The following is a 26,377-nucleotide window of genomic DNA, read 5'->3' as shown; positions in this document are numbered from 1 at the left end:
TGGTATCCCTTCATTGGGCTTTGGTTCTTTGCTGATGAAGGACAGATATCCTATTGAATAAAAACATTTACAAGTTTGAACAGAATAGATAACATGCAAGATAGCAACTAGCCATGTCTGAAGTGATTGAAGAGTCAAGTCACATTACATAATGGTTTGTATAAAGTGTGCATTGTACTTGTAATGGTTTGCAAGACCAAATTAAAAATAAGTGTTCTTTGCACAGTGGAGAATAGTGAGATGTCCCATGTATTTCACTTATGAAGAATACTTCTGTAACTCATTTGTTTGGAGCCTCGGCTATTGAAATAAAATGAAATTCCTTAGTTAATTAGCGCATACGTTCAACTGTATTTTTTACAATATGTATTAACATTGCTATGTTGACTTGTGGTCAAACTGAATGACATTAGTTAATTGTATCTTTTTCTTAATGTGTAACTATTAAAGCTGATGCAGAGCTATCAGGCAAAAGTAAACAAAAATCCTTTCATTGAAGTACATCAATTTTATTTATATTAAACTATATCACATTGAATCATGAATTTCTTTATGCTTTTTGATAAATTTTGATAAATGCATACAAGTCAGACTTTAGTGTATTATGTTTTAAAGGAAAACAATGTAGTATTATAGAGTGGTTACACCACAGGAGACCATTTGACCCATCAAGACTGTGCAAAAGCAGTTTAGCTAGTCTTACTCCTCAGCCCTTTCCTCATAGTCCTGCAAATGTTTTCCCTTAAGGTGCTTATTGAATTCCCTGCTGTAAGTAATGATTGAATCTGCCTCCATCACCCTCTCTGGCAGTGCATACAGGTCATAACCTCTCGCTGCGTACGTTTTTCCTCATGACACCTTTGGCTCTTTTGCCAATCACTTTAAATCTGTGTCCTCACTGAGATCTGGGCCTGAATTTTTCGGAGGGCAGGGTCTTGCTTCCCACGATCCGAAGATTCAGCAGGAAACACATCCCCACTGACTCTGAGTACCCCTCAGCCATTTCGCGCTCGAGTAAGCATCTATTGGCTGCAGGCGGAACTCCCCACCCCTCACTTGAAAGGAAGTCCCACCTTAGAGAGCTACCGGCCAACCTGATTGGCTGGCAGTTCTCCAGTCCCTGCAGCGTCTGCGCTGCAGTAGACAGAAGAGGAAATGGAGGAAGAGGAGGACGCTTGAGACCAAGTCCAGGCACTGGACACCCAGGTAAATTCAAGGGGTCCCAGGACAGGGAGGGCAGAGAAGGCCTGGGGGGTGCGAGAAGGGTGCATTCGGGGTCTCAGGGGAGAGGCCGATGGGGGGAGGGAGGTCTGGGGGCCACTGGACATTAAAGGGGGATTGGGGGAGAGAGGTGCCTGGCTTCAGAAGGGGGTTTCTGATTGAGGCACCCCTCCCCCTTCTCACCTGAGATGTACTCTGTTGATTTTTGGCCTTCCCCCCCCTCACAACTTTGATATTCCCACCAGCTTAAACATTGAGGCTGGGTGAGAAACAATCCCTAAGTGGCCTGAATAATTGGCCACTTATAGGCTTCAAATGGGGCAAGGGCAGGCTTCCCATTCGAGGCCCTTCCACCCCAGCTTAAAAGCGCCGTGTGCTCGGGACGGGTGGGAAGCCGGAGTGAATCCTGTCACTTCAATTTCACGCTCTACCCACTGCACCCCCACCCCTACTCCGCCTCTGAGTGAGGGAGCATAAAACTCTGGCCCTGAAGTCTATGATGGTACATTGGTTCTAAACCGATTTCTTTGACTCGTTATATTGGCCGCCCTTAATCTTTTGACACTTTTACACATCTAAAGAAGACAAAGCACTGGGCAGAATCTTCCGTTGAATGGCAATCATCATCGAACTGCCGCTCTGCTCCCTTTTTGCCTACCTTAACCTGGAGCTGCACATTTCGTTCCTGGACCTCTGACCCGGGGCCTGCTGAGAAATGTGCAGCGCAGCAGCTCCTGGAGTCCTTCAGTGTAGTGCAAGATCATCAGGGGAAGTGAAGTCACATGCTGCATGAGCTGCCGTATTCTTGTTGGTTTCAATGCCCCAGCCACTTTGACAAGCTGAGAGAGAAGGTAAGAGTGTAAGGTAAGTAGGTGAGGGGGTAGGGTGGGTCGAGCGAGACAAGTTGGTTTGGGCGTAGTCAGAGTTTGGCAAGGGGAGTTTGGGGGATGGAGGGTGTTAGTCAGGAAGGTGGAGGGTATTCAGGTGGTTGGCAAGTAGTCAGGGGTGAGGGGGTAGTTGGGAGGGGCATGGGAGTGTTAGTCAGGGTGTCAGGCAGGTCAGGGGTTTGGGGATGGGGGGGGTGAAACAAGTCAGGGGTCCAGTGGGGGCTGGCATAGTTACCCAGGAGTTAGTTATTCTTTCATGGGATGTGGGCATCCCATGCAAGGCTAGCATTTGTTGCCCAACCCTAACTGCCCTTGAACTGAGTGGCTTGCTCGACCATTTCAGAGGGCAGTTACAAGTCAACCACATTGCTGTGAGTCTGGAATCACATGTAAGCCAGACTGGGTCAGGGCGGTAGAGTTCCTTTCCTAACGGACATTAGCAAACCAGATGGATTTTTACAACAATCAATGATAGTTTCATGGTCACTGTTACTGAGACTAGCTTTCAGTTCCAGATTTTATTAATTAAATTTAAATTGCCATGCTGGGGTTTGAAGCCATGTCCTCAGGTTATCAGCCTGGGCCTCTGGATTTCTAGTCCAGTGACATTACCACCACGTCACCATCTCCTCTTTTCCTGGGTAACTATCCTGCTAAGAAAGTTGGAACCATCTGAAGTCTCCGACTTTAAATTGACGGGTTCCAGTCACAGGCTACTTGCCCAACAGAAGTTGAAGCTTCCCAGGAAATTCCTGTACCATCCTTACAAGAGTCCCCAGCGCATCTTCTGGGGCACCTCTGTGGAGTGGAAGATCTGGACCATGTGCATGTCCAAGCTCTCTACACCTCCACCCTCCACACCCGCCCTGCACCACCAACATCTCTTCCACCCCCCCAACCCAAGATAGCCTGAGAGCTCTCTGCCTCTTTCTGAAAAGGACCAATCAGTCTTGATCCACCAACCACCCTCCTATGCCTGCCTAAATTTGTTTGCACCTTAAACTTCACCCACTTCCTCCAAATGAAAGTTGTTGCTGTGGGTAACCATATGGTACTAGCTTTGCCTGCCTTTTTATGGGAATCATGCTTTGGAACATGTTCCAATCCTACTCAGGCCCCTTCCTCACCCATTTTACCAGTACACTGATGACCATATCAGTGCTTCCAATCTCCCATCCTTCTCTCACCTTCAGATGGTCCATCTCCAGCCTTTCCCTTCTTCTTCATCTGGGAATAGGCTATTAACCAACATTCACCACAAGCCTACTGACCTCACAGCTCCCTTGACTAAATCTCCTCATACCTCACTTATTGTAAGGACTCCATTCTACTCTCCTAGTTTCTCCATCTCCGTCACATCTGTTCTAATGCTACCCTCCACACCAGCACTTCCGATACGTCAACATGTTTCCTCAATTGAGGATTCCTCCCCCCAGTGTGATTGACAGGTCTTCAGCTATGTTTGTTCCATTTCTCACATTTTCGCACTCATCCCTTCCCCTCCCTCCCAGGACCTAGGATGATAGAGTTCCCCTCATCCTCAACTTCCACCCCCCCCCACCAGTCTTCATATTCAACAAATCATCCACTGCCATTTCTGCCACCACCACATTTTCCCCGCCCCTCCCATTTCAGCATTCTGAATAACCGTTCCCTTCATGACACCCTGGTCCACTCCTTGATCACCTCTAATAGCCCCGCCCTTTCCTGTGGTATCTTTCCATGCAAGTGCAGGAGGTGAAACATCTGCCCTTTTACCTCCTCTCTCCTCACCATCCAAGGCCCCTAACACTCCTTCCAGGTGAAGCAATGATTAACATGTACTTCTTTCAACTTAATACACTCATGCTCACAAGGTGGCCTCCTCTATGCTGGCGAGACCAAGTGCAGACTAGGTGATCGCATTATGGAACAGTTCAGTTCAGTCTGCCAACGTGACCCCGAGTTTCCGGTCACCAGTCATTTTAATTCTTTACCTTGCTCTCACGCTGACATTTCCATCCTTGGCCTCCTGCCGTTTTCTAATGAAGCTCAATGCATGCTTGAGGAACAGTGCCTGATCTCTCAATTAGGCACTTTACAGCCTTCCGGATTCAACACTGAGTTCAACAATATCAGATTGTAACTTCTGCCCCCGTTTTGTTTTCTTTCTCTCTATTGGTTTGGATTCTGTTATCCTGTTTTTAATGTTTTTGCTTTTAGATGGCAGTCGTTCATGATTCTGCCATTCACACCTTCTCGCGACATAATTTTTGTTTCTTTATTTCTCTCATGACCACTCCCTCCTGCCTTGCACTATGAGCCCTTTTTTCATTTAATCTCTCCTGCCTTCACCCCTATCCAACCATATTTCCCACCCTATGTCCATTACATGTTATTATTTTATATTACATCTCTAACTTTTCCCAGTTCTAACAAAAGGCCACCGACCTGAAATGTCAACTGCTGAGTATTTCAAGCATTTTCTGTTTTTATTCCATTACATTACCAGGTTTTCCTGGGATTAAGTACAAACACCACACCTTTTCTTGGGAACATCCATTTGTTTTCTGTCAATTTAATTTGGCGAAATAATAGATAATACTCCCATGACCCAAATTTCACTTCTCAAAGTCATCTCTCTTATAGTCCTCAGGCTTGATCCATTGGGGCTGATTTAAAAAGCACCAAGATTACAAATCTGTGTGCTCAGCACAAATAGCATTTATGCACAGTATGCATGTCATACTCAATGACAAGTAAATCAGTAATATCTTTTTTCTTAGCCTTCCATGGGATGTGGGTATTGTTGGCAGAGCCAGCATCAGTTGCCCATCACTAATTGCCCTTAAACTGAGTGGCTTGCTATGCCATTTCAGAAAGCAGTTAAGAGTCAACCAGACATTATTGTGGGTCTGGAGTCCCATGTAGGCCAGGCCAGGTAAGGACAACAGATTTCCTTCAATAAAGGACATCAGTGAACCAGATGGGTTTTTACAGCAGTTAATGACATTGTCATTATTACTAAAGCTAGCTTTACGCTCCTTATTTTATTAATTGAATATAATTTCACCAGCGGCCATTGTGGGATTTGAACCCATGGCCCCAGAGAATAAGCTTGGGCATCTAGATTACTAATCTAGTGACACACCACTACACCACAATCTGTTCTAATGCACAGTAAACCCATGATAACATTCAAAACAACAAGAGATCACAAAACCTTTTTTATTCAATGTTACTCATGAGTACCGGGGTCTGTCTGGTTGGTCCCAGCAAGCCTCAACCTCACTTCACTGCACCCCGAGGCCTCCTCGATGGTCGCCGCTCCAGGACCTGTTGCAGTCCCAGCAGTGGCCACTGCTCCCAATGGCGCTGCTGGGACTGAAGAGCCGTTGGCTATCCAGTTGGCTGGCAGCTGACAGAGCCTCTTCCCTCAGAGGGATAGAAGCTGCAACCGCAGGCAATTAACTGCCTGCTCAAAGTAAAGTCCAGTCATGGCTTCCAGAACCAGCGGAGGCTTTCCGGCCGATGGATGGGGCCACCCATACACTGTAAAATTCCAGCCTACAAACAGCAATGTGATAATGATCAGATAATTTATTATAGTGAGGAACAAATATTGGCCAAGGCATTCAGAACAAATCCCCTACTCTTTTTAGAATAGTAAAATGGGTTCTTTAACATCTGCCTAAAAGGGAACACAGAGCATTAACGCCTCCACCAAAAGACAGCAACTCCAACTGTGCAGCACTCCCTAGATTATGTACTCAAATCTCTAGGTGGGATCAAAGCCCAATGTTCTGACTCTGGGCCAAGAATACTATTACTGTACTATTCCTGACACTTGTGCTAGAAATTGTATTCACTTGCAGTCCAAACCATAGCAGAAGATTTCTGTGAATTAATAAAATCGTACGTATTTAAATTTCTATTTGAGTAGCTAAGGTTCTTTAAGGAAAATTTTTTGTAGCTCTCGACAAAATCGAGATGACAAACGGAAAGTATTTGCTCAGTATAGTGGCAGCACTCATCTATACTCACTATACTCACCCTCACGTCCTCTTTCAAAAGATTCATAACTAAAACAAATTCAGGGCCATCCCCTCAAGCTGCAATAGTCCAACATGTCTGGAGCACTGACTCTTCTCCTTTTCTGTCTGCAATTTGTATGCTGTCTTGGCATGGAAGCAAATAGCAATTTTTTTTTAATGTGTCATTAGGGTCCAGGGCCAGCATTTTTATTGCCCTTCCCTAACTGACCTTGAGAAGGTGGTGGTGAGCTGACTTCTTGAACCGCTGCAGTCCCTGTGGTGTAGGTACACCCACAGTGCTGTTAGGGAGGGAGTTCCAAGATTTTGACCCAGTAACAGTGAAGGAACGGCGATATATTTCCAAGTCAGGGTGGCATGTGGCTTGGAGAGGAACTTGCAGGTAGTGGTGTTCCCATGTGTCTGCTGCCCTTATCCTTCTAGATCGTAGAGGTGGATGCTGTCTAAGGAGCCTTGGTAATTTGCTGCAGTGCATCTTGTAGATGGTATGCACTCTTTCACTGTTCATCAGTGGTGGGGGGAGTGGATGTTGAAGGTGGTGGATGAAGGACCATTCATGTGTGCTGCTTTGTCCTAGATGGTGTAGAGCTTCTTGCATGCTGTAGGAGCTGCGCTCATCCAGGCAAGTGAAGGGCATTCCATCACACTCCTGACTTGTACGTTGTAGATGGTGGACAGGCTTTGGGGAGTCACGGAGTGAGTTACTCATCACAGGATTCCTGGCCTTTGACCTGCTCTTGTAGCCACAGCATTTATAAAACTAGTCCAGTTCAGTTTCTGGTCAATGCTAACCGCCAGGATGCTGATAGTGGGGATTCAGTGATGGCAATGCCATTGAATGTCAAGGGAGATGGTTGGATTCTCTCTTGTTGGACATGGTCATTGCCTGGCACTTGTGTGGTGCGAATGTTGCTTGCCACTTATCGGCCCAAGCTCATCGATGAAGCAGTTGAAGATGGTTGGGCCTAGGCCATTAACCTGAGGAACTCCTACAGTGATGTCCTGGAACTGAGATGACTGACCTCCAACAGTCACAACTATCTTCCTTTGTGTTAGGTATGACTCCAACCAGTGAAGAGTTTTCCCCCGGTTCCCATTAACTTCAGTTTTGCTAGGGCTCCTTGATTCCACACTCGGCCTAAAGCTGCCTTGATGTTAAGAGTGGTCGCTCTCACCTCATCTCTTAAGTTCAGCTCTTATGTCCATGATTGGACTAAGGCTGTAATCAGGTCAGGAGCTGTGTGGCTCTGGCAGAAATCAAACTTGAGTGTCAATGGGCAGATTATTGCCAAGCAAGTGTCACTTAATAGCACCGTTTATGACCCCTTACATCACTTTGCTGATGATCAAGAGTAATTGGCCGAGTTGGATTTTTCTTGTTTTTTGCGGACAGGACATGCTTGGGCAGTTTTGCACATTGCCAGGTAGGTGCCAGCGTTATAGCTGTACTGGAACAGGTTGCCTAAGGGCACAACTAGTTCTGGAGCACAAGCCTTCAGTACTGTTGCCAGAATGTTGTCAGGTCCCATTGCCTTTGATGTATCCAATGCCTTCTGCCATTTCTTGATATTACATACAATGAATCGAATTGGCCAAAGACACCCACATGTGATGTTGGGGACCTCTGGAGGAGGCCAACTATCGGGGTGTTCCAAGCATCTGCTCTTTGTCTATTTCAATTCTCTTTCAATAAAAGGGAATTACAAATTGGCAGCATTAATTTAAAGCATAACATTACACTTGTTAGCATGCCCCATTAGAATAATGTCATAGAACTTTTATGCAATTAAATTGTAGGGACATAGGGTAGATGTTGCCTTCACGCTATCTCCCTGAGCATGCAAAGGTCAATATTTTGTTGTTGCCTGCCTTCTAAGACCTATTAGTAAACACGTGTACAAAGGTGATATCTACCTTTGCTCTTTCCCTGATTTCACTAAGCAGCCCCTGTATCTGCAACCAGCCATGCAGACAGCAATCATTTAGGGAAAGATTTTTAAATTCCAGCTGCCTGTTTCTCATCAGTAAACAGATGGCGACCATCAGTTGAAAATCACGTAGGGCCCTTGAGCACCCAATTGCCCCCCCGAATCAAATTTTAAGGAGGCATTCAAAATGAGCGCCTAGCAATTTCCTGCCCAAAAGAGGTGTTCATTTAAATCTGAAGCTTTAACTCTGTTTTTCTCTTCGCAGGTGCTACTGAGTATTCCCAGCATTTTCCATTGTTATTTCAGATTTACAGCATCTGCCGTACTTTGGTCATTTTGCTCAATCTGTCTGTTTAAATAAACAAATCAGGGCAATACGCCTGTTGCAAAATCCCCCATTGAAACGCGCGAGAAGAATTAGGCACATGACGTGAAATAAATTTCAGCCATTGAGAGGTCTAACTGGAGGACATTTTAAGATAGTTGAGGAGCCAGGAGAAACTGATGTTCTACCTCATCAGATCAGCTAGAGCAAGGGCACCATTTGGTACCAACAGATTGCTGAGAAAACACTAATGAGATCTGAACCTGAAAATGATCAAGGCCCCTCCAATTGCTGCAATGGACATGTGCCAATATTGACATCATGCCCATTCAGTGCCCAATTGGAAGGTCTCTCCCATTATTTCAGCATTCCTAATGTAGGTTCTATTTATATCTCTACAGACCCATGTGGCATATATTGTTTGCTCTCTTCTGTATATCTTGAATTTCTCACTATTGTCATTGGCTACAACTTAAAAAAAATATTTATGGGATGTAAGTGAATGGAAGGGCCAGCATTTTATGCCTATTTTTAATTGCACTCAAGAAGATGGTTGTGAGCCATCTTAAGAACATAAGAAATAGCAGCAGACCACATGAACCATCGAGCCTGCTCTGCCATTCAATGTTTTCAAATTGACCATGTAGTTGATAGTGAAGCGGATAGCTGTCAACTCCAGAATCATGTCAGTGGTTTGATTAAGGGGGCGGAAAAATGGCAAATAGAATTCAATCTGGAAAAGTGTGAGGTACTGCATATGGGGAGGACAAACAAAGCAAGGGAACACTCAATAAACGGGAAGTTATTGAGAGGTGTTGAGGAAGTGAGAGACCTTGGAGTGCACGTCCACAGGTCCTTGAAGGTGGCAGGACTGGTAGATAAGGCAGGTGGTATTTGCCAAGCTGACCAAATCTTCATGGGAAACTTGGCTATGCTATCACAACGATATTGCAATTTGTATTTATTACATGAAGGCTTGTACACTGTAGTCAGAAGTAATATGTCCACTACCACCCTTAGAGATTTTAAAGATCAAACTAAAATATTTATTAACAAAAGAAGAAAAAACTTAAAACATACACACAAGATTACACTTACACAGTTATAACAATGCCCAAAATTTTTACTTAACCGGACTTCCAATTACACACCCCCTTTCAAACAACAGTCCAATTAGATTTCAGGGGAAGAATTTCCCTCCCATCGGGGGGATGTGCAGGAGAGGGTGTGTGTGGGCGTGCCTCTGATCGGTGCCCCCGATTGGGGGCGCGCCGCCATTTTATGTGGGCGGGCCAATTAAGGCCCACCCAGTGCGACATCCGCCAGGAAGCGCTATGCACTCCCTGTGTGGGCGGGGGGCTGGGGGGGGGAATTCCCTAAGCCGAGAGTGCATTCTTTCACGCATGCGCATGAAAGAGCTCACTCATCTCTCAGAGGCTAAGTGCTGCCTCAGGGAGATGAGTGTGCCAAATTTAAAAATGGTGAAGGGGCAAAAATAAAACTTCCCTGACATGTCTCCTCATGTGACACTGTCACATGAGTTGGGACATGTCCATTCCTTTAAATCAAATATTTATTACATTTTTAAAAAACCCTCATGAAACCTCATCCCGCCCATGGATGAGGTTTCATGCTTTTTCTGAAGCCTGCCAGGGCTCCCGGCCTGCCGGCCATCCTTAAGGTTGGACAGGCAGGTCCAATAATGAGTTCCACCCAAAGTCATCCTGCGTCATTTTAAGTGTCACTGAGCGGGCCCCGCCCCCACCCACCCCCCGCCCCTGCTCATTGACTTAAATATCCTGGCCCAAGTTTAGAAAGTCATCTAGCAATATTACCACAAGTACCAACTAGACAATAGACTTCCAAAGTTTTTCAATACAATCTGGAACAGCAAACTTCCACAGGGTGGCTTGAGGCTTTTTCCTCAAGTCTGTTTCACACAGTCACCTTTCAAGATCTCACATGGCCATCCCTCACACAGCCTTCCATCTATCCTTCTTTAAATATATTTCTCCCTTTTTGATCTGTAAATCTCATTGTTTCAACTTGCCTTTAGGAGTTGCTTTTCCCAGAAAATAAAAATCTTTTGTGTTATCATTACGGCCAATGCTTTTGGGAAAAATAAACATAATCACCTTGTCTTACTTATCTTGCCAGTTGTAAACATCTTCCATGTCCCTTTGAAAATCAAACACTTTATATAAAAATGCAAATTCCATTCACGCCTTCCTTGCTGAGACTTCACCCTAGCTTTACTCATCTGCATTTCAAATGCTTGTTTTACACCTCACTTCTTTGATAATTTAATCCTTGCAGTCTGATCATCTCTAGTTTAATTAAATTAGCCATACACAAAGAATCATACGCACACAGACACACAAACACACAGACACACAAGCCTGCTTTAAAATATCCCACAATAAAATTAGGAAAAATATGATAGTTTCTTGACACTGGAGATGATCTTTAACTGGCATTTGCATGGCATGAATGTTACTTGCCACTTATCAGTTCAAGCTGAATGTTGTCCAGATCTTGCTGCATTCAGGCACAGGCTGCTTCAGTATCTGAGGAGTTGAGAACGGTGCTGTACATTGTGCAATCATCCCTACTTCTGACCTTATGATGGAGGGGAGGTCATTGATGAAGCAGCTGAAGATGGTTGGAGCTTGATTCTTTCCTATTGTTTGTCATTATCTTCTGGAAAAGTAGAAGGCCCAGAATATTCAAAATTCATCCCAACACTATCACTACAATGGAGCAGGGTGTTCATCAACTGGGGTGCCAAGCATTCTGAAATTCCCAATATGTTAGTATTTGAATAAAGTGTGTGGGAGATAGGATCAATGCAGCTGGCTCATTCTCCAGTTGGGCAAGGAGGAAAGAGCATTAGCTTCAAACTGCAAAGGATTGGCCCCTTTCTAAGCAGGCCACTTCTGCCACCTGGCTGGACTGAATGCCTGCCTCGTTCAGACATGCGGAACCTGACCTAACACTACTGCAAGTGCTCCACAAGAAACAGAATTTATCTTCAGAACCAAGACACCATACAACAACTTGCATGGGAGCTTCTATTCAACACCAGGAATTTACAGATCATTTCCACCTACAGGGGTAGGATGAGGAAGCTCAGAATATATTCGTAAAGCCCTGCTGACTGGCAAACCTGGTGGTGTGACCTGTAACCTTGAATACCAAGGGCCTTACCTGGAATTATAATCCCACAATTCAAAGTGAGTTGAGGTAACATTAATAACATCATTACAGCAGTGTGAGGTGACACCCTTCGCCTCAGCATCAGCATTATTTGGCCAATGTTCTTGCTTATGGGGCAGGCAGTTGCCTCACATGGCCTGCTGGCATCTGGAATTGAGGCAATTGCTCCCAACCTCACCAATTTTGTAGATCCTGGGTAGGCAAACCCTGGCATAAAACCCACCTTAGAATTCTGACCAACAGTGTGAATCAGTCCAGGAGGTTGGGCTGTCAGTGTGTGCCTGGTTTATAGAGGTGCACAGTAACAATGTCATGTTGCTGCAGGAAACCAGTGAAGGTCATAGGGAAACATTCAAATTCATAAACTTTACAATTTAAATAGGCTTGAATCCTGGAGGTATGCAAAGCTCGCCCCCAAATTCTACTCAGTCAGAATATACTGGACAATGCATTGCCAATTTAATTGTGTTGCTAAGGACCCTCCCATATTTTTTCCCCCTTCCCCTGTAGCTTTTGTGTGCATACATCATTGGTTTATTGGGGCAGAATATGTGCCTTTTATGTTCCTTAAAGTTGGTAATAAACAAATGATGCCTGGTCACTGAATGAAGCAGACTTGGTGAGTTAATGACCTTTATGAACTTTATGATGTTTGTATGTTACAGCTATCTTCTACACGTTCTTGTTAAGTCATCAAATACACAATAACAATAATACCAACAACTTCTTACAAACCTACAATTTTCACCTCATTAACTGGCATTCTTCCTTATGGAGGCTTCTCAAAGGCCTCAGCATAACTAACCCAAAGCATTAACTGCCCAATAATCAATTCTGAACCTTATTGTTGGTCAATGTAGTACAAGGGTCTGGCACATACGGGGTTAATGTGGAATTGAATACAGAGTACACACAGTGATGTAAAAAGGCACATGATCCAGGTCTAGGGTCAGTGTGGTATTGAGAAGAGACGGACTAAGACCTAGGCATGGAGATAGCTCCTAGAGTGTACTCTTTACTGTACATGTGTAAATAGTCTGACTTTTTTATAAAGACTTACAGTTAACCTACTGAAGATAACAAAGGCTTCTTTAAGAGACACCATTCTGTAACCAACACCCTCCCACAGTCACGATAATATTTTAAAATGAAGATTAAGTAAAAATCCTTTGATACGATCACATATTCATTTCCACATTTCAAACTACTTGTGCTGGCAACATTATCTTTTTATTATTTCCTTTAATAGAATTCAGGACCTTCAAAGCAATGGTGGAGTGTGTGTCTGATATTATGACCAGTCCCTGGGCGAGATTCCCCCAATTTGTTGTGATCCCACGCGAGGCACCCCAAATTGTTATGCTCCTGGGTGAGGAGGGATGAATTGGCTCTCCTCCTTTATTCAACCCCCTCGGTTGGTCATAACAGGGTTAATTTAGAAAGGATCCCATGCCTCGCGGATACCTTTTCCCAGTCCAAATGTATTTATGTTTTAAATGGAGCCAATTTAACTAGGCTTTCTTGAGTCAAAGAAAGAGTGAGTTTATTAGTTACTAAACATGGGGAAAAATAATAAAAATGCAACACACATACACGCAGATTAGAAATGAGAAATTGAGTTCAAAAATAAAAGTTTAAACAAGATATACGAATCTGTCCGTGTTGCAGCCATTAAGTTGAGGTGATTCCAGTAGTGCTGACTTTGGCAGTTGAGCGGTTGGGTTGGAGATTCTTGCTTCTGAAGGCTAGCTGAAAGGGATTGTCCTGTTTCCTTTTCAACTGTTGCTTTGCTGACTTGTGACTTGCTTTCCGTAATCAGGGAGAAAATCCATTTTACCTGCAAGTGCAGGGATGACCAGTAGGTGTTCTGCAGCTGTGACCTTCACAACATACACACACACCAGAACAGAACACCAGACTAACACACAGAACTAGGGTTACAGTTGGCTTTTTTAAACCCCCTTTCTAGTGTATTCCTAGAAGGGAAAAACAAATAGTCTTTCACCCAGATCTGTTTTCTTTTCAACTCAGTTCATGTTCACAGTCTGGGATCTAACTCAACAGGAGGTGGTTTCAGCTGAGTTGGTAATCATTTTCCATTATCTCTGCAACCACAGGATCAATTTTCATTGTATCTTTTCCTTTGAAGTGCCTCTGTCTGAAGTAGGCCATGTCACACCTTTTCGGCACAACATTCCATTCACTCTGAACTAGTTGGTCAAGTCATCCACATAGGAATTTTCCAGCAAGTGGTTACCTTACAATGTCAGCCAGCTTTTGCTTATAAGTCCTTTTTTTAAAAAACACATGTCTTACTTAAAAGTTCAATTTGTCCATAAGTAATTTGGGGATAGGATCCGTGGTCATGACACTAATAAAGTGAGCCTGGATGTCATGACATTTAATAATTAGTGTCTTTGTGTTACAAATGTGCTACTGAAATGAATTATTTTGTCACAAATGACTCCACAAGACAAATTTCAGGAGTGTTAAGTAAATATGAATGAAGTATACAAATTACCAAATAGGTAATTGTCCATCACAACTTTGCTCTTTACCAGCTAACAACCTCAGAAGAACAAAATAAGCAAAGGGAAAAACAATCTTCATTTAAGTAAATATTGCACAGATCATTCATCAATGAAGTAATGATGTTTCAGCAGTGTTATTTGATCACTGCTACTAATCTATGGGAAGCATAAAGTACCTCCTTGGTTTCAAGTCAGTTTCTGGCTTGCTCACTGCAAACAATGTGTTAATCTGAATTTTAGGGAAGACCGGGCAGGAATGTGCTGTGACTAATCTTGACTCCATCAGATTAAAGACTGTCCTCGACCAAGTATTGGGTTTCATCCACTAATCAGGTCTGTGCTGTGGATGGTGGATATCCCCCCCTCCCATCATTTATCATTAAAACATATGGACAGTCAGAAAAGATCTGTCACGTTTCAGACTATGCAGAACATAGTGCTTGCCAATAACAGCATCAGTGCTTTAAGGATTTTCCACTCATAGTGAGAAGAGAAAAAGGCTGTCAGATGAAGACAGATTGCTTTCACCTTGAATAATTCTGTTTGTCGTATACTCCGTTAATTTTAGTGAAAAGATTTATAAAAACTGCTAGTTTAAGAAGTAATGAAATCATTTCTTCCATCTTACAAGGAACATTATTTCCTCAAAAAAAGCAAAAATTCTAAAAGTTATATTGAGTTCCCAGACAATTCATTACTAAGCATTATTTGTGCAACACTGCATGACAAGTAATAAAATAAAAAGAGCAACAAATATATATACTGTTGCATGCTACATCCTGGTAACCTGAGCAAGTTAATAAAAAAAAACCTTTATTTCAGAGATGCCTAATTATTGCCTCGATCCCGCTCCTGATCATCATACTCCTTTGGTTGGCCCACTCTCCCAAACTCCCGAATGACCCTTTCCATCTCCTACCACATGACCACCATTAGAGATGCGGTGGCCCAAAAGTTAAATGGTCCTTGCCAATTATCTGCCTGGAGTTGACCAGCAAATGTCTGCAGTGCGGACAGAGGCCTAATATCAGGTGGGCCTCAAATCTACCTGGTCCATTACAGGGATTCCTGCACCCACTTTGCTCTTGCAGGCAGGCACAAGACAATTCCTAGGCCAGCACATACCCTGGGCACAGCACAAAGGGAAACTGGCACAAAGGTGTCTCAGATGTTGTGTTCATTGTGATTCTTAAATGCATCAGCATTTAAAAGGCTCATTTTGGTACTTACGTAGCAGTCAAAGGCCACTGTTTACGTCATTCTCAATTTAATTGTGAAACTGAAAGGTTTCTCTTGAAGGTATATAACAGAATCAAATGAATAAATGTCACAAATTTAAGAGCAAACAACAGGGAAGAGGGGAAGGGTAGCAGTGATGAATCTAGGGCCTCAGATAAAGGCAGAGTTCTTCTGAGGGAGGGACTTTAAACTGACAAAGGGACAGGGGCATGCTACTGAAATAGAGAGCTACACGAGGCCTTCAAAACCTGACAAGCTAGAGGAAATAGGACATGACTGCCTTAGGCAAAGAACAGGCTAAAAGTGAACATGAATTAAAGGGAACATGCGGAGGGGAGTGGAGAGGTGCTGTGGAAATCAATAGCTGGCGATAAAGAATGATGAAAAGTACAGCGACCTTCAAAATTCCAGATTAGACAGACAAGCTGGGCACGAAATCAGGAATTATCTTGACTGTAATTTGCATTAAATTGACCATGAACCTATTAGGTGGAATCTTATGGAGGTAATGGGGGTCTTAGCTGACAGAGAGCTGGAGAAAGCCTTGCATTACCTCTTGTGGCACTGAGGCACTTAACAAGCCAACGGCAGGCCTACCCTGGGATCAAGGATCTGGGATCCATAAGTCTTGCCCACTGAGAGCTGCCGGCCAATCAGAGGCACTCAACAGCGCCACTGGACAGGCTTTGGCTGCTATTGGCATCATACTTACCCAAAGCCTCAGATCGAGGAGGGACCCAGGCACAAGTGAGTGATGGTGGTGGATGGGTGTTGTCGGGTGGGGGTTGCAGGGAAGGGATGAGGGGGTTCGGCAGCAAGGGCAGAGGATGGCTCTCAGCAGATGCTCCCTTCCTGATGCTGGGCCCCTCGATCAGCCGCTGAGCGCCTTTGATCAAGGGGCCCACCTTGAGAGCCCGCAAGCAAATATGCCAGGCTTTGCTAGTTGTGCTTCCCACATTGCAAGCACCAGTCCTCCCCCACCCACCCCCTCCCTCCACCCCCCACCCCCCAACATCTGCCACTGCTGGGTTAATACCAGCGAAGGCAGAATGAGGCCCTTAGGTGGTCACTAATTGCTCACTTAAGCGCCCCAATTGGCAAGAAGGCCATCCACGGGCCTTCCCGCCACAGACTTAATCAAGATGTAGGCAGGAAAGTCGTCTTCAACCTGCCACACTCCCACCTGATTAAATGCCCCTATGGGGGAGGGCACAAGATTCTGCCCATTTTATGCAACAGCATTTGAACTGGTGCAAAAGACAGATATATTGAGCAGAGTGCATTAAGCAGGGAGCCAACAAAATACCTTCCCATCTGGTTTCTCTGCCCCTGTTCGACAGGTTGGAAAATAAGTCCAAACCCACATGTTCCATGCTCCACCTTTTAAACCTCTGGATGAAGTAGTACTGAGAGGAAGGGGTCAGGATATACTTCTTGGCCACACTATGATTTGGAGGTGAAACTTCAAATGCCAGCAGCAGCTTTAAGCAAGGAGGTGAGGATAAGAATCAGAAGGGTGACTCCCAGAGTGCTGCAGTGGGTTTATCTGGAAATCTTTAAACATTTAACCCTGAGGGAGAAGCTCTTGGAAGATTAAGCACAAAACAAATTATCCCAGGACAGATTAAAAAGTGTCCCAAATATCAGAAAACAGCCCATTCTTACAAAACAATAGCTTCTCTCCAAATTATAGAGGGGGTCATGCAAGATTGAGATATTAGATTGAGCGCTAAACCTTCATCACCACACAGCTTCCAGCCGATCTCCCTGGACTACAAGGCAATTATGAATGCAGAGTTTCGGGTGAGTGACTGAAGGATCTACCACACCGTACTGGTGGAGCAGGGTAGAAGTTGAAACATTAGAAACCAAACAACCTGTCTGTTAATGTGTCTTTAAGGCTGAGGACTAGGGCAGATTTTCCTGCCCTCCTTCACCAACTACTGAACAGGAAATATGCTGTTCCTGCCCAAATCTCAAGTGATGAGCATTCTTGTCTGTGCAATTTAATAGTGGGACCTTATGACGACAGAAAGGTCAGAAATGTTATGTCCCTCCTTGCAGTAGTTGCAATTTTAAAGGATAGGCATTTAAAGCAAGTGGTGCAATCTTGTAGCTTATTCTATAACCAGAGAAACTTCATAACTATTTTTCAGTGAAGCAGATTCTATGTGATTCAATTAGAAAAAAAAATCAAACAAGCCAAAATTTCCATGATAGAGTGATTATACACAGGCATTGATTGGCATAAGCTTGAAGAGCTGAATTACCTGTTCACACTTTGGAATAGATGTTCCTTTGTATATGAATTCCAGTAAAGCTGGCATTTTAGATCAGAAGTCAGGATTTCCAGAGCCCACCGTGGCAGAACCCGCCACAGGGGATGCGGCCAGCCAACTTAAAGTCCACTATGGAACAGAAGGACCCGGCCGCGGGCGGGACCGGTGTCGTAGGGTGGCCGAGTTGTACTATTAGTGATAGAGTTGATCTGCAGACACTTCTTGGGTGGAAACATTAATTATTTACAATATACTCAGCAGCAACTACACATGTGCTTTCAACTCCAACTCTAACTCTACAGTGACTGTGAGGTAGCCTGTGCTACTCTCCTATTGGTTACTACAGATCATGTGATCTTCCTTAACAAGTATGATTCTTAAAGGTACATTACACACTAAATAAAACCATAATTACTATATTCCTCCCCCTTTAACTCAGCTATACATATATTTATCAGTACATATTTTTCAAGACAACATAATATTTACACTGGGTAAGGGATTTACAAGTTCAGTCTTTCAGGTGTTTTCCTGGTACGTGTGGAACGTTGCAGCTCCACAACTTCAGATTCTGTCAGGAACCTCCTTTTCTGGCATTGCCTGAAAATCAGGTGCTTCAGTGGGCACTTGCAGTTCTGTATCCTCAACTCTTAAGGAACATTAAACCTGGGTTGAGAATCCTCAACAGGAAATGCTGACCTAGTCATGGTCACTGGTGGAACCATATCTTGGTGATTCGTCTTTCTCTTCCTTAAATGGTCCACATATTTACAGATGATCCAGCCTTCCACCTCCACATGATAAGATAAAGGTCCAGTCACTGCACTTATTTCACACAGTAACCACTTTGGTCCTTCCTCGAAGTTTTTCACGTATACTGGCTCTCCCACAGTAAATTTCCTCTTGCGACTATGCCAGTCGAGCCTGGTTTTTTGGCTTCCCTGACTCCTTTCCACCTTCCCATCTAAATTTGGCATTATTAAACTCAATCTCATCCTGAGACGGCGTTTCAACAATAACTCCAAAGATGTGACACCTATTGTTGTGTGAGGAGTAACGCTGTAATGAAAAATAAAGCATGCTAGCTTGGTTGCTAAGGAATCTCCAGTTAGCTTTTTCATGCCTGTCTTGAACGTTTAAACTGCCATTTCAGCCAGTCCGTTTGAGGAAGGGTGGTAGGGTGCAGTTTTCACATGAGCGATACCATTGAGGCTGATACTCAGCACTCATAAATGCCGTGCTGTTATCAGAAATGACTACTTCTGATAGTCCATGTATGGCAAAACTCTGACATTGTTTCTTAATTGTAGCGGCCGAGGTTGGTAATTTCACCTCATAAACGTCCAAACGTTTTGAATGGGCATCGGCAATAAGCAGAAACATTGGGTGTAATGGAGCTGTCACTGGCAACTTTTGTAGTTGCTGACATTGCACACAGTACTTTACTAAAGTCTCTATTTTGTCATCCATCCCTGGCCACCATAGATAGGTGCATGCTATGGTCTTCATTTGGGAAATTCCTGGATGGGCACTGTGTGGTTCAATTAAAAGTGGCTCCCTTCCCTTTGGAGGAGCTATCACTCATGCTGCCCACAATAAGATGCCACCTTGGCTGATTATTTTGTGTCTTCTGTTGAAGTACAGTTTCATTTCATCAGTTAAAGGCTCCTGTGACCAGTCATGTAGCACTTGTTCTCATACTTGAGATAGGACTGGGTCTGAATTGTCCAGTCTCTGATCTGTGGCGCACATACCGGCGAGGAATCTAAGAAATTTAACTGTAAAACAAGTTGCTGTGGAACTGGGACATGCTCATCATTTTCTTGTAAAGGCAAATGATTAAGGGCATCGGCGTTTGTGATTTGATAGCCAGGCCGATGTACAAAAGCGTATTTGTATGCTGCCAGAATTAAGGCTCATTGTTGTATTCTTGCTGAGGCTATGGGTGGTATAGGCTTATCCTCACTAAACAATCTTAAAAATGGTTAGTGCTCTGAAACAATTGTAAAATGACGGCCTTGTACGTACTGGTGCGATTTCTTGACACCAAAGATAATGGACAGACCTTCTTTTCCTATCTGTGAGTCTCCCTTTCCTGCTGTGGTGAGCATTCTTGATACATAATCTATTGGCCATTCCATGCCGTCCTCCTTCCAATGAGAGAGCATTGCTCCCACTCTGTAGGGAGATGCATCACATGTCAGTACCAATTCTTTCATCTGGCCATAAAGCACTAATCGATTGGACGAGTGCAACAGTAGTTTCACCTTTATGAAAGCTTCTTTTTGAGGTGCCTCCCAAGACCAATGTTGGTTCTTTTTGAGTAGAGAATGCAGGGGCACCCAGCACTGTAGACAAATTGAGTAAGAACCACCCGTAATAGTTGATCATTCCTCAGAATGATTTGAGCTCCGAGGCGTTTTTTGGTGCAGGTGCCTCTCTTCTGGCACTCACTTTCTCCTCAGCCGGGTGGAGGCCCTGTGAATCTACCCGGTGACCCAAATAGATCACCTCACTCACCTGGAACTTTTCTTTTTTAAACACACTCCAGTCTGCAAGAAACATTTGAAGATTTCTTCTATGTTTGCCAAATGCTCTTTTTCAGTGAATCCTGTCACCTAAATGGACTACAACTTGGGCAGTCCTTGCATTAAGCTTTCCATTGTTCTTTGAAAGATGGCACAAGCAGAAGAGATACCGAAATCATGTACAACCCTTTGTGGGTATTAATTGTGACAAATTTCCAGGAGGAATTAGCCAACTCTAATTGTTGATAAGCATGACACGTTTCAAGTTTTGTGTACGTTCTTCCCCCTGCCAGCTTGGCATACAGGTATTCGAATTTTGTAATGGGGCGCCTGTCTAGCTTAGCTACTTTATTAACCGTCAGTTTGTAGTCTCCACAAATTCGGACACTTTGGTCAGGTTTAAAGATGGGGACTATGGGTGCTGCCCAATCTGGGAACTGAACAGGGTGTATAATTCCCAGTTTCTCTGGTCTGTTCAGTTCAATGTCGACTTTTTCTCGAAGGGCATATGGCACCGGTCTCGCCTCCATGACGTGAGGGGTTGCTTGTGGATCCACATGAATCTTTGCCTACAGGCCCTGGATTTTCCCCAGTTCATCCTTGAAGATGGTGGTGTACTTTCTAAGTAGCTCTGGTAGCCAACTTGCTCTCAACTGGAAAATTTCAGACCATTCTAACTTAACTTCCTTTAACCAATTTCACTCCAGGAGACTTGGCCCTTTGCCTGCTACCACCATCAATGGTAGCTTTGCTGATTGGCTTCTATAATGGACAGTTAGTCTGCTTATGCCTTTTACTTGAATGTCTTCATGTATATATGTTTTTAGCTTGGCAGCTGTGTCTTCTAAACTTAATGGATGTTCACTACTTATTCAAATATTTGAAGACATGTTCCCCAATTACTGTAGTGGAAGCTCCTGTGTCCACATCCATTCTAACAGGTTGGCCATTTACTTTCACTGTGACAAAGATTGATTCTGTCTTTCCAACTTTCAGGTTAAACAACGAGTAAATGTCTGAAACAAAAACAAAAATAGCTGGAAAAATTCAGCAGCTTTGACAGCAACTGTGGAGAGGAATACAGTTAACGTTTCGAGTCCGTATGACTCTTCATCAGAACTAAGGAAATATAGAAATGAGGTGAAATATAAGCTGGTTGAGGGGGGTGGGACAGGTAGAGCTGGATAGAGGGCCAGTGATAGGTGGAGGCAGAGAAGAGATTGCCAAAGATGTCATAGACAAAAAGACAAAGGGGTGTTGACGGTGGTGATATAAGCTAAGGAATGTGCTAATGGTGACATTAAGGGTAGAAAGCAGGATGAGCAAGTGAAAGATGGCCCTAGTGGGGGTGGGGTGAAGGGAAGGGATCGAAATAGGCTAAAAGGTGGAGGTAAAACAATGGATGGAAATACATTTAAAAATAATGGAAATAGGTGGGAAAAGAAAAATATATTTAAAAAATTATAAATTATTGGAAAAAGGGGGATCGGAAAGGGGGTGGGGATGGAGGAGAGAGTTCATGATCTGAAGTTGTTGAACTCGATGTTAAGTCCCGGAGGCTGTAAAGTGCCTAGTCGGAAGATGAGGTCCTGTTCCACCAGTTTGCGTTGAGCTTCACTGGAACATTGCAGCAGACCAAGGACGGACATATGGGCATGAGAGCAGGGTGGAGTGTTGAAATGGCAAGCCACAGGGAGGTCTGGGTCATGCTTGCGGATGGACCGAAGGTGTAAATGTCTGAATTTGTTGTTTCAGGCTCTTTTACATTGTAGATTTCATTGGGCTTCTTGTTTTGTTTACAAGCCTGCCTGAATTTTTCCTTGCATTGCCTCATTATGTATCCACTTCCGTGACAACAGTAGAATTCGATTTCTTTGAACTGTCAATTGCTAAAAGACTACTTGTTTCCACCTCTATTAAAATTATTCTTCGATTTCGCTGCTAAGTTATGTTTCTAACTTAGTTACTACACATCATGCGATCTTCCTTAACAAGTATTTTTCTTAAAGGTACATTACACACTAAATAAAATCATAATTATTAATGCCGGAGAATCCTGGCCAGAGAGGCATAAGGTCCAAAGTAAACTTGCCCTTGGACCGCTAAATCAGGCTAGCTATGGGTACCAATGAAGCACCCAGTGCTATTTGTCTGTTTAGAGACCATATGAATGTGCGACTAAGGCCTGTGGGGGAGCAGGAGAAGTGAATTTGCAGAGAAGTTGTTAACCAAAAAGAGACTGATGTCTGGCTGCTTGTGAGCTGCAGTTGTTTTATAGCCAGGAGGAGCACTCTTGCTTCCTTCCAATTCCACAAAATACTAGAAAGAATTCCAATTTTTTGGAACTTTCTTGAGTGGTCTTCTCTGGTCCCTGTTAGGACAAATGGGGCTGAATTAAGAGCTGGAGCATTATTCCAATATCGACATGTAGCTTGTATTCATTTCAGGCAATCATCAGAGATGCCTAAAATAGAGGCCCTACCTAACTTAGTGGTTTGATTTGCTGTGCGGATTGGACATGAGTCTCTGCTGGATTTTGATAATCCATAATTTAATATGCCTTAATGAACATCAAGATCAAGTTGAATAAAAACACTTATTTGCAGACAAACCGAAATGTGTTCCGATGTTTCCAATTTACAGAATTAATTGCTATCTCATGCATGCAGAGATAAATGTCATTTATATCTAACCTCTAGTTATATATTTGTCACCAACAGGAAACGTTCAGGAATTTCTTTGGCTTCCAGTAACACAAATATGTGTTTTATCCATAAAATCCAATGTAGCACAGCAAGTTTTAGGGAGCTAGAACAGTAACTATTTGAATTTCAGAGCTTGTGCAATCTTTAAGACTTTCATTTGAAATCAGACAGTTGTAATTTATTGGCATAAGACTGTCATGTTGCTAAGCTTAGAAATGATGGAATACAAATGTTACCATCTGAGCACCTAACACCATTTCAAGTGGAAGGATTAGTGTCCCTATTACTATGATGTGTATGGTCACATTTTAATCTTTCTTTCAGTACACGTAATCCCAAGACTAAAACTATTTTACCATGGAATTATGTAAATGCAAACATGAGAAACTGTAGCCCCAGTTCAGAACCGATAAACGTAACTTGATATTTGAATTCTTTATTATTAAATTTTTTAACATAATGACAGAGCTCAAAGTCAGAAGTATAAGGGGAATTTTAACACAGGTGAGTGTGACGGACTGGATGTGAGTGGTGGGTTAAATGGGCAAAAACTCTGATTGTGTCGGGAAGCTGGCTCCAACCTGCTGACTCCCGGGTTTTACTACAGGACAGGGTGCAGGCAACAAAACTGCTCCCAGGAGATGGGTCAGCATGTTAAATGTAAGTTAGAAACTCCAGATTTAATTCGCTTTGGAAACCCAACAGCTGCAGTGAGGGGTCCAAGTTTTTGTGAAGCCAGTAGCAACAAAAGCCAGCTGCACTTCTTAATGTCAGACAGCACCTCCTAAAGGAAATCTTCATTCTGGCTGAGGCAGCTCATTCAACTGGCTGAGAAGCACTTTAAGAGCAGAAAGAAACTGAAGTAATGGCACAACAGGTCAGAGAGAGGGTATCAAAGTGCAGAAGGAGTACTGTCACCTGGCCCCCAATGAGAGCAGCTCAGACACTGCCCTTAGAGGATAGTATAGAATTGGAACATGTACGAGGGAGTTACCGGTCACAAGCGGGCTGCAGCCAGGCCTGGGGGAGTAGGGATTACAAATAGCCACTTCTCCAGAGAGTAGGCTTGTAAACAAGTTCTGCCTGCAGAGGACTTTGTTGGGGTGGTGTACAGGGAAAGGCTGACGGGCATGCACACAGAAATGATTGGTGAATTGGGAGGCTAGTCAGAAAGCCTCTTGCCACTGTTAAGGAGCATGGAGGAGCCCTGTTTCAACTTGGCATTGGGTTTTGTGAATTGCATGGAGGCCATCCTTTCCAGCATGGATGTGGTGTCAAATTTTGTGAATTCACTTGCAGACCCGATCATGACGCAGCCTCTGATGGCTGATGTCTCAGCGTGCATTGCAGCCCAGGCAGAAATGACCCAACATCTGAGTGCTGCAATGGAAGATCAGTCTGACGTCATGAAATCTCAGCTTGTTGCAATGCAGGTTTAGACTGCTGCCATCATGGCTGCACTTAGCAGTGCTTAAAACAGATGCAGACTCTCACAGCAGCCCAGCAATCTGTGCTTCAGCAGATTATTAGGATTTATGAGGTTCCGCCCCAGAGTAGTACCAGTGGTTCCATGGCACAAGAACCTGCCCTCTCTCAAGATGACAGCATTTCATGTCCCACAACTGTCACTCCGCCAGTCTCCCTAACCATCAGCCACCCAGCCTAGACTGTATTGGCACCCATGCCAAGATGGTATAGTCTGAAGCCAGGCTTTCAAGACCTAAATCTGCTCAAGGGTATCTTGCAAGTCTATCTGCAATCTCCCTCAGTAAAAGTCAGCAGCCTTCAATTATCCATGCTGCAGTCACTGGGGTAGGAGCAATAGTGCAGGAATAGCCACATGGAAGATGGGCACCAAGGAAATGCACAAAGATGAATCTTTAAGCATCATATAAAAAGAAAAAGAAAGAGTTCCATTTATTTTTTTGTTCACTTATGGGATGTGGGTGTTGCAAGCTAGGCCAGCATTTATTGCCCATCCCTAGTTGCCCATCAGAAGGTGGTGGTGAGCTGCCTTCTTGAACCGCTACTGTAGTATAGGTACACCCACAGTGCTGTTAGGGAGGGAGTTCCAGGATTTTGATCCAGTGACAGTGAATGAATGGTGATATATTTCCAAGTCAGGATGGTGAGTTGTTTGGAGGGGGACTTCCAGATGGTGGGGTTCCCATGTGTCTGCTGCCCTTGTCCTTCCAGGTGGTAATGGTCGTGTGTTTGGAAGGTGCTGTGTAAGGAGGCTTGGTAAGTTCTTGCAGTGCATCTTGTAGATGGTACACACTGCTGCTGCTGTGCATCAGTGGTGGAAGGAGTGAATGTTTATGGGTAGGGTACCAGTCAAGCGGGCTGCTTCGTCCTGGATGGTGTCAAACTTCTTGAATGTTGTTGGAGTTGCACTCGTCCAGGCAAGTGGGGAGTATTCCATCACACTCCTGACTTGTGCCTTGTAGATGGTGGACAGGCTTTGGGAAGTCAGGAGGTAAGTTACTTGCCACAGGATTCTTAGCCTCTGACCTGCCATATAGATACTGGCAGTATTTATTTGGCTAGCCCAGTTCACTTTCTGGTTAATGGTAACCCCCCCAGGATGTTGATAGTGGGGGATTCTGTGATGGTAATGCAATTGAATCTCAAGGGGTGATGGTTAGATTTTCTCTTGTTGGAGATGATCATTGTCTGGCACTTGTGTGGCACAAAAGTTACTTGCCACTTCTCACCCCAGATCTGAATATTATCCAGTTCATGCTGCATTTGGATATGGACTGCTTCAGTAACTGAGGAGTCGCTAATGGTGCTGAACAATGTTTAATCACCAGCGAACATCCTCACTTCTGACCTTACAATGTCATTGATGAAGCAGCTGAAGCCGATTGGGCCTTTTCACCACCACCCGGACATCTAAAGAGCTTTACAGCCAATGAAGCACTTTTGAAATGTACATTATGTTATAATGTCGGTAACATGGCAGCCAATTAGGGCACTGCAAGCTCTCTCAAATAGCAATGTGATAATGACCAGATAATGTCTTTTTTTTGGGATGTTGACTACAGGATAAATATTGGCCAGGACATAACTTTCTTGCTGTTCTTTGAAAAAGTGCCATGGGATCTTTTACATTCACCTGAGGGAGCAGATGGCTGGCTTAAACATCTCATTCGGCCACTGCAGCTCTCTCTCAGTACTGTATCTGAATGTCAGCCTTGGTTTTTGTGTTCAAGGCCAGGCTAAATGAGCATTTCAGATACTACGAATTCTGTGGTGAGTAACTCATCTCCTGACTACCCAAAGCCCTGGAATGGGATTGGCTGAGATCAGGGTAGGAGAAATGCTTATTAGGACCCTGGATAGGTAAGGCCTTGTGTTGAAATGCCTCCTCATCCTCCTTCCTCTCCTCTTCTGCCTCTGCTCCGTCTCCCTATGATGTAGCAACCCAAGACAAACTGCAACCATAGCATCCATGACTGACAGCAATCATTGTGCTCAGATATAT

At 43.9% G+C, this 26,377-nt stretch overlaps 1 long non-coding RNA gene across 1 annotated transcript in view; it reads left to right on the top strand.

The window, feature by feature from the left end:
- Window positions 1-1,139: 1,139 nt before the first annotated feature.
- LOC121284263 overlaps window positions 1,140-26,377 on the top strand; it is a 65,583-nt gene continuing 40,345 nt past the window's right edge. Inside the window, exon 1 of the long non-coding RNA XR_005944458.1 lies at window positions 1,140-1,206. This is a non-coding gene — a long non-coding RNA (uncharacterized LOC121284263). The remainder of the gene's footprint in view (window positions 1,207-26,377) is intronic.

Source organism: Carcharodon carcharias, chromosome 11, assembly GCF_017639515.1.
Source record: "Carcharodon carcharias isolate sCarCar2 chromosome 11, sCarCar2.pri, whole genome shotgun sequence".
Classification (NCBI taxonomy): Eukaryota; Metazoa; Chordata; class Chondrichthyes; order Lamniformes; family Lamnidae; genus Carcharodon; species Carcharodon carcharias.
The sequence above is the reverse complement of the archived record's forward strand: the minus strand, read 5'-3'. Positions and strand labels throughout refer to the sequence as shown.